Consider the following 8279-nt stretch of genomic DNA (forward strand, 5'->3'; position numbering starts at 1 on the left):
AGAGGCATCGAAATATGAATTATCACCTATAGTCACATTTACACTTGTTTTACCCAGTATAAATAACAATAATAATAAAACAATTCCGAGCACTTCACCGTTTCCCCATTTTATTATGTTACAGCCTTATTCCACGATGGCAAAAAAATATATTTTTGTCATCAAGATTGTACAGACAATATCCAATTATTTTTTTAATGTATTTTGCAAATTTATTAAAACAAAAAAAATATTTGTTTTAAACCTTGTACATAAGTATTCAGACCCTTTCCTCAATACTTTGTTGATGCACCTTTGGCAGATATTACAGCCTCAATTGTTGTTGAATACACACCTATCTTTGGGTACTTTCTCTCATTCCTCTTTGCAGCACCTCTCAAGCTCCATCAGGTTGACTGAAAAGTGTTGGTTTTCATGGAGGTTATCTCTGTACATTGCTGCATCCATCTTAGTCTATTCAGGGAGGTGACCAAGAACCCGATGGTCACTCTGTCAGAGCTACAACATTCAGCAATCCACCAATCAGGCCTGAATGGTAGAGTGGCCAGACGGAAGCCAATTCTCAGTAAATGCTTTCCAAAATGCACCTGAAAGACTCTCATACCATGAGAAACAAAATTCTCTGGTCTGATGAGACAAAGATTGATCTCTTTGGTGTGGATGCCAGGTGTCATGTTTGGCGGAAACCAGGCACTGCTCATCACCAGGCCAATACCATCCCTACAGTGAAACATGCTGGTGGCAGCATCATGCTATAGGGCTGTTTTTCAGTGGCAGGAACAGGGAGACGAGTCAGGATGGAGGGAAAGACGAAAGCAGCAATGCACAGAGACATTCTGGATGAAAACCAATAATTTTCATCCTGCAAAAAGGAATTGAGCAAAGAGGAATGGGCAAAACTGCCCAAAGATCGGTGTGCCAAGTTTGTGGCACAAAAATACTTGAGGCTGTAATTGCTGCCAAAGGTCCATCAACAAAGTATTGACCAAAGGCTGTGAATACTTATGTACATGTGATTTTTTTTTTTTACAAATTTGCTAAATGGAAAAAAAAATCACATTGTCAATGTAGAGTATTGTGTGTAGAATTTTGAGGACAAAAAATAATTTATTTCATTTTGGAAAAAGGCTGTAACATGCAAAATGTGGAAAAAGTGAAGTGAATACTTTCTGGATACACTGTAGGCTACTCTACTGTAATACATATAAGACCCTGCACAGTAATATAAACTCACAAACACTGTTCTTAAACACAACCACTAACCTGTGAAAATACTGCACGTTGCTCAATGATGATCTGCTGTGCAATACAATACTTTTTGTTATTTGCACTGTATGCTTGAAAATGCATAATTTAGGCCAGAAGTATACAATTTGCTTACATATGCATGTTTTTGACTAACAATAGGCCGTAGTTTAAAATAAATATATTAATACATTTATTATACAGTGAAGAAGCCACATTTTGGTGTATTGTGATGCTGTTTATGATTCAACTTTGCAAAAGAGAGCAAAAAAATAAATTATGTGTTGTCAGCTTTGCGGAAAATCTGTAGGTCACTCTCAATTTTGCACAACAACAACGATTTATCTCCTTTACCAAATGATAAAAAAACATATGCAACATAGGCCAGCTGGTGTGGCCGTGCAAGTGTATGCTGGCAAACCTCACTCCCTGATTCCTTAAGTTTGGCCAGACATTGAGTTAACAGCTCAGACTTTTGGCTCTTTTTGCCCAGCCCTCTCATATTCTCATTCAGAGCCATGGTCAGGATTGTTTGTTTTTGCCGGTTATGCGATTATTTTTTCAATATAATGATTTGATTTTAACGGTTGCGTTAACTAAAATATACAATACATTGAAAACATCCATGACTTTTATAATATTTATAATGATAATAATGAGGTGGTCGACTTGTCCAGGGTGTACACTACCTTTCGCCTAAATGCAGCTGGGATAGGCTCCAGCCCTCCCGCAACCCCAAAAGCGACAAGCGGTGAAAAATGGATGGATGGATAATCTGATGAAGTGAAGTGAAGTGAATTATATTTATATAGCGCTTTTCTCTAGTGACTCAAAGCGCTTTACATAGTGAAACCCAATATCTAAGTTACATTTAAACCAGTGTGGGTGGCACTGGGAGCAGGTGGGTAAAGTGTCTTGCCCAAGGACACAACGGCAGTGACTAGGATGGCGGAAGCGGGGATCGAACCTGCAACCCTCAGGTTGATGGCACGGCCACTCTACCAACCGAGCTATATGAATCATTTTGGCGACAGGTGCCCTTTTTGCGGCTATAGCACCTGAACCCCAAAATGTCTGTGCACGTGCCTGCTCTCATACAAAGATTCCGACCAGTACTACTCTGCTTCTTTGGTAGAAGGGTTCCACAGAAAAGTGGATGTGCCAAGTAAGGGCAACCAATCATGTTGGTTGATGTTACAAGATGGCGCCCCCCGTGGCTGACGTCTTTGCGTCGTTCTCCCGACAACAACTACGTTTTTTATTTATTTTAGTCCTAATTTGCATCCTAAATGCAAAGTTTTTGCACGCAACAGTGAGATATAACAGAGATGCACTTCTGGACATCGGAAAAGCTCACCATGAGCTCACTTATAGTCTGATGGACTTCAACTTTCTGCTACGACGAGACCCAGCTAACAAAGCAACAACAACAAGGCGGCGGGGCAAGAGAGCGGGACTACATGCTAGGCTAAAGGCTAGAGCTACACGACCACCACTACCTAGCCTGCTGCTAGCTAACGTGCGCTCGCTCGACAACAAGCTGGATGAGCTGAGAACCAGAGAGAATGCTTTGCTTTTATTTTCACGGAAACCTGGCTTTCGGACAACATCCCAGACTCTGCTATCCAGCTAGCAACGCACTCAGTCTACCGTGGAGACCGGACAATGGCTTCAAGAAAGGCGAGAGGCGGCAGCATCTGTGTTTACGTGAGTAACCGCTGGTGCTCGGACGTACGGGTGGTTGAAAGACACTGCTCGGACAACATTGAGTTGTTTTTTTTTTTTACAACATTGAGTTTTTGATGGTGAAAGGCAGACCTTTTTACCTACCAAGGGAGTTCAGTGCTGTGTTTATACTGTCTGTTTACATCCCGCCACGGGCGGATTCCACAACAGCGCTGAAGCTGCTGCATGACGTCATCAGTAAACAAGAGACCGCACACCCAGATGCTGCGTTCACGGTAGCTGGGGATTTTAACCACCGCAACCGAAAGAGTGTCCTCCCGAAATACCATCAGTTTGTGAACTTTCCTACGAGGGAGAAAAACACTCTGGACCAAGTATACTGCAACGTGAGGGGAGCCTACAAGGCTGTACCCAGACCACATTTTGGACTATCTGATCACATCTCAGCTTTTCTATATCCAGCGTACAGACAGCGCCTCAAGCAAGCCTCCCCAGTGAGAAAAACTGTTAAAGTGTGGAATGAAGACACTGAACTAGTGCTTCAGGACTGCTTTGGGAGTACAGACTGGGACATGTTCAAAACTGCTGCTCAGAGGGATGACGGTACTGTGGACATAGAGGAATATGCTGTATCATCAGCACATGTGTGGAAAACATTGTTTCCACAAAACAATACAAAATATACCCAAACCAAAAACCCTGGATTAACTGTGATGTTCGGTCCAAGCTACATGCCCGCCCCACTGCATTTGTCTCAGGCAACGCTGAGGACTACAAGAAGGCCAGATTTGACCTGTGTAAATCCATCAGCGAGGCCAAGGGACAATACAGACCAATCCACCACAGATTCCCAGCGCATGTGGCAAGGCCTGCAACACATCACAGACTACAAGCAGGGGAGCAGGGGGGGTCACAAACAGCCAACGCTCACTGCCAGATGAGCTGAATGAGTTATACGCCCGCTTCGAGGTCTTCAACACCAACCAACAGAGAGGGGTTCTGACCACGGGGCGCACGCAGGACCCACCACTCACTGTGACAACAGCAGAAGTACGTACAGTTCTGAGGAGAACAAACCCACGGAAGGCAGCCAGCCCAGACAACATCCCTGGCCAGGCCCTCAGGGTGTGCCCCTGCCAAAGAAAAACACTGTGACCTGTCTGAATGACTATCGCCCTGTTGCACTCACCCCAATAGTGATGAAGTGCTTCGAGAGGATAGTCATGTCACACATCAAGAAGACTATCCCAGGCACACTGGACCCTCTACAGTTTGCCTACCGGCAGAACCGGTCCACTGAGGATGCAGTCAACACCGTCATCCACACCACCCTCACCCACTTAGAGGGCAAGGACACCTATGCCAGGCTATTATTCATTGACTACAGCTCTGCTTTTAACACGGTCGTCCCACAAAAACTCCCTGCTAAACTCCTCACTGTTGGTCTGACACCGGCTCTCTGTGACTGGGTCCTGAACTTTCAGTCAGAATCGGCAACCAGACATCAGGCACAAAGGTTCTAAGCACAGGGACCCCCCAAGGGTGCGTACTGATCCCCCTATTGTACACCCTCTTCACACACGACTGTGTGGCCTCCCAGAACAACACCAGTTTGCAGATGATACTACGGTCGTCGGACTGATCACCGGGGGAGCTGAGGCAGCGTACAGAAGGGAGGTAGCGGAACTGGTGGCCTGGTGTCAGGATAATAATCTTTCCTTGAACACAGACAAGACCAAGGAGATGATTATTGACCCACGGAGAAGGAGTGCACAGTACACACCTCTGTACATAGGGGGGACAAAGGTGGACAGGGTGAAAACCTTTAAATTCCTCGGGACCCACATCAGCGAGGACCTCACCTGGGATCACAACACCCAACAAACAATAAAGAAAGCCCAGCAGCGACTGTACTTCCTAAGAAGGCTGAGAAAATTTGGCATGCCACCCAAAATTTTCAGCAACTTCTATAGAAGTACGGTTGAGAGTGTCCTTACCAGCTCAATCACGGTCTGGTATGGAAACTGCACTGCTAAGGACAGGAAGGCACTCCAGCGAGTGATTAAAACTGCTCAGTAAATATCAGGAGCAGCCTTCCCCACACTACAGGACATGTACTCTACCAGGGCCACCAGGAGAGCACACAACATCATAAAGGACAGTACACACCCCCAGCACAGTCTCTTCAGCCTCCTACCATCAGGCAGACGATACAGGAGCCTGAAATCCAGGACTACGAGACTGACAAACAGTTTCTACCCACAGGCCATCAGTTAAGTTAAGTTAAAGTTAAAGTACCAATGATTGTCACACAGTCTTGTGAATGCTAACTTGTGAATGCTAGCTCTCCCCCCCACCCCCCGTTTTACTTTTATCTTTTTGAACAAAAGACAACTACTGTGACCACCCCCATACTGTGAACCATCACTGTAGACACTTTTCACCTTTGATCACTAAAGACACTAACTGCTGCTGTGACCAAATGTCACCTCCATAATTATACTGTTGACTGTCAATCAGATTGTGCAATAATGTAATGTTACTTACTGTGCCTTGTATATACATTTTTATTTTTATTTTTAGCTAAGTACCGTGTGACTTGTTGAAGGGTGGACTAGCAAAGTAAGATTTTCATTGTACGGCAAACTGTCTGTTTAACTGTGCATATGACAATAAACAGTCTTGAATTAAACAGTCTTGAATCTTGAATGTGTTAGGATCTGCCCATTGACTTTGGCGGCTGAGTTTGACGGATAAAATCAAATCATGAACTGCTGCCATTTCATTCTCTCTAATTTGACCCTCTGTAGGAAAGCATTGTAATTGTGCAACAATAACGTATGATTCAATATTATGACACAAAATTATCATTTTACTACAATGTCATTTTGTACTAGGAAAATCATGTCATATACGAACCCCAAAACTGGTGAAGTTGGCAGATTGTGTTATTCGTAAATAAAAACAAAATACAATGATTTGCAAATCCTTTTCAACTTATATTCAATTGAATAGGCTGCAAAGACAAGATATTTAATGTTCGAACTGGAAAACTTGCATATATTAGCTCATTTGGAATTTGATGCCTGCAAAATGTTTCACAAAAGACAGAGAGTTGAGGAATGCTCATCAAACACTTGGTGAACAGACTAATTGGGAACAGGTGGGTGCCATGATTGGGTATAAAAGCAGCTTCCATGAAATGCTCAGTCATTCACAAACAAGGATGGGGCGAGGGTCGGCACTTTGTGAACAAATGCGTATGCAAATTGTCAAACAGTTTAAGAACAACATTTCTCAACGAGCTATTGCAAGGAATTTAGGGAGTCCACCATCTACGGTCTGTAATATCATCAAAAGTTCAGAGAATCTGGAGAAATCACTGCAAGTAAGCGATGATATTACGGACTTTCGATCCCTCAGGCGGTACTGCATCAAAAGCGACACTGGTGTGTAAAGGATATCACCACATGGGCTCAGGAACACTTCAGAAAACCACTATCAGTAAGTACACTTTGTCGCTACATCTGCAAGTTAAAATTCTACTATGCAAAGCGAAAGCCATTTATCAACAACACCCAGAAACGCCGCTGGCTTCGCTGGGCCCGAGCTCATCTAAGATGGACTGATGCAAAATGGAAAAGTGTTCTGTGGTCTGACGAGTCCACATTTCAAATTGTTTTTGGAAACTGTGGACGTTGTGTCTTCCGGAACAAAGAGGAAAAGAACCATCCGGGTGTTATAGGTGCAAAGTTCCAAAGCCAGCATCTGTGGTGGTATGGGGGTGTGTTAGTGCCCAAGGCATGGGTAACTTACACATCTATGAAGGCACCATTAATGCTGAAAGGTAAATACAGGTTTTGGAGCAACATTTGTGCCATCCAAGCACAGGAATCACGAAAAAGACAACGTTGTTGTGAGCATAAAATTGTCATTGTACAGGGAAAAAATCTGAATATTGAGTGAAAAAAACGTTTAAAAATAATAAAGTTTACAAGAATAAATACACAACTGTGTGAGTATAAAGTTGTGATATCACAAAATATATTTTGCAGGAATAAAGTAGTAATTTTAAGCGATGGAAGTCATGAGCTTTGGGTTACGGCCGAAATGAGTTTCCTCCATCGGGTGGCGAGGCTCCCTTAGAGATGAAGATAAGCTCTGTCATTCGGGAGGAGCTCCGAGTAAAGCTGTTGCTCCTCCATATCGAGAGGAGCCAGATGAGTTGGTTCGGGCATCTTTTCAGGATGCCATGTGGACGCCTGTTTCGGGCACGTCTGACCGGTAGGAGGCCACGGGGAAGACCCAAGACACGTTGGAGAGACTAGGTCTCCCGGCTGGCCTGAGAACACCTCGGGATCCCCCGCGAGGAGCTAAACGAAGTGGCTGGGGAGAGGGAAGTCTGGGCTTCTCTGCTTATGCTGCTGCCCCCGCGACTCAACTTCAGATAAGCAGAAGAAGATGGATGGATGGAAAGTCGTAATGTTACAATTTTACAAGAATAAAGTCCTCACGTTACGTTAAAAAGTCAAACATTTACGGGACAAACATTTACAACTTATTTTCTCTAAGAAAGTTTTTTTTTTCTTCAAAATTATTCTCCTAAAATTGGATACTCTCTAGTGCAGGGGTGCTCACACTTTTTCTGCAGGCGAGCTACTTTTCAATTGATCAAGTCGTGGGGATCTACCTCCTTCATATATATAATTTATATTTACTTATTTATGAAATATATGTTTTTGTTAACAAGTTAAAGGTGTTTAATGATAATGCAAGCATGTTTAACACATATAGTTAATATTGTTAATAAATTAAAGGTGTTTAATGATAATACAAGAATCAGGGGTGCTCACACTTTTTCAGCATGCAAGCTACTTATAAAATGATCAAGTCAAAATGATGTACCTACTACAAAAATGCAAAACATATATTTATTTCTAAATATATTGAGGATTCTTTATATCAACAATGTATGTTGATGTACATGCATAACCGCATGAGCCAATATTGCACAACACAACACAATTAGCTATGTACATTTTTTGTCATTACCCGAGTTTACTCTGATGACTTGCACTGAATTGAATCAGTCAGGGATGCATAGTCCGGACAGTAGCTGCTGACAGCCAGCCTCAAGCACACTTCCAAATGTTCATCAGTCATGGTGGAACGGTACTTGGACTTAATGATCTTCATGTGGGAAAAGGCTGACTCACATAAATAAGTGGAGCCGAATAATGCAGTCAAGGAGGTAGCACATTTCCTGATGTTGGGGTACTTTACCTCTGTGAGTAAGTTCCAGAACTGTCCATGAGCTCTGGACTTCAGCTCAATGCCGGCTTGCAGTG

Source organism: Nerophis lumbriciformis, linkage group LG05, assembly GCF_033978685.3.
Source record: "Nerophis lumbriciformis linkage group LG05, RoL_Nlum_v2.1, whole genome shotgun sequence".
In the NCBI taxonomy this organism is placed as follows: Eukaryota; Metazoa; Chordata; class Actinopteri; order Syngnathiformes; family Syngnathidae; genus Nerophis; species Nerophis lumbriciformis.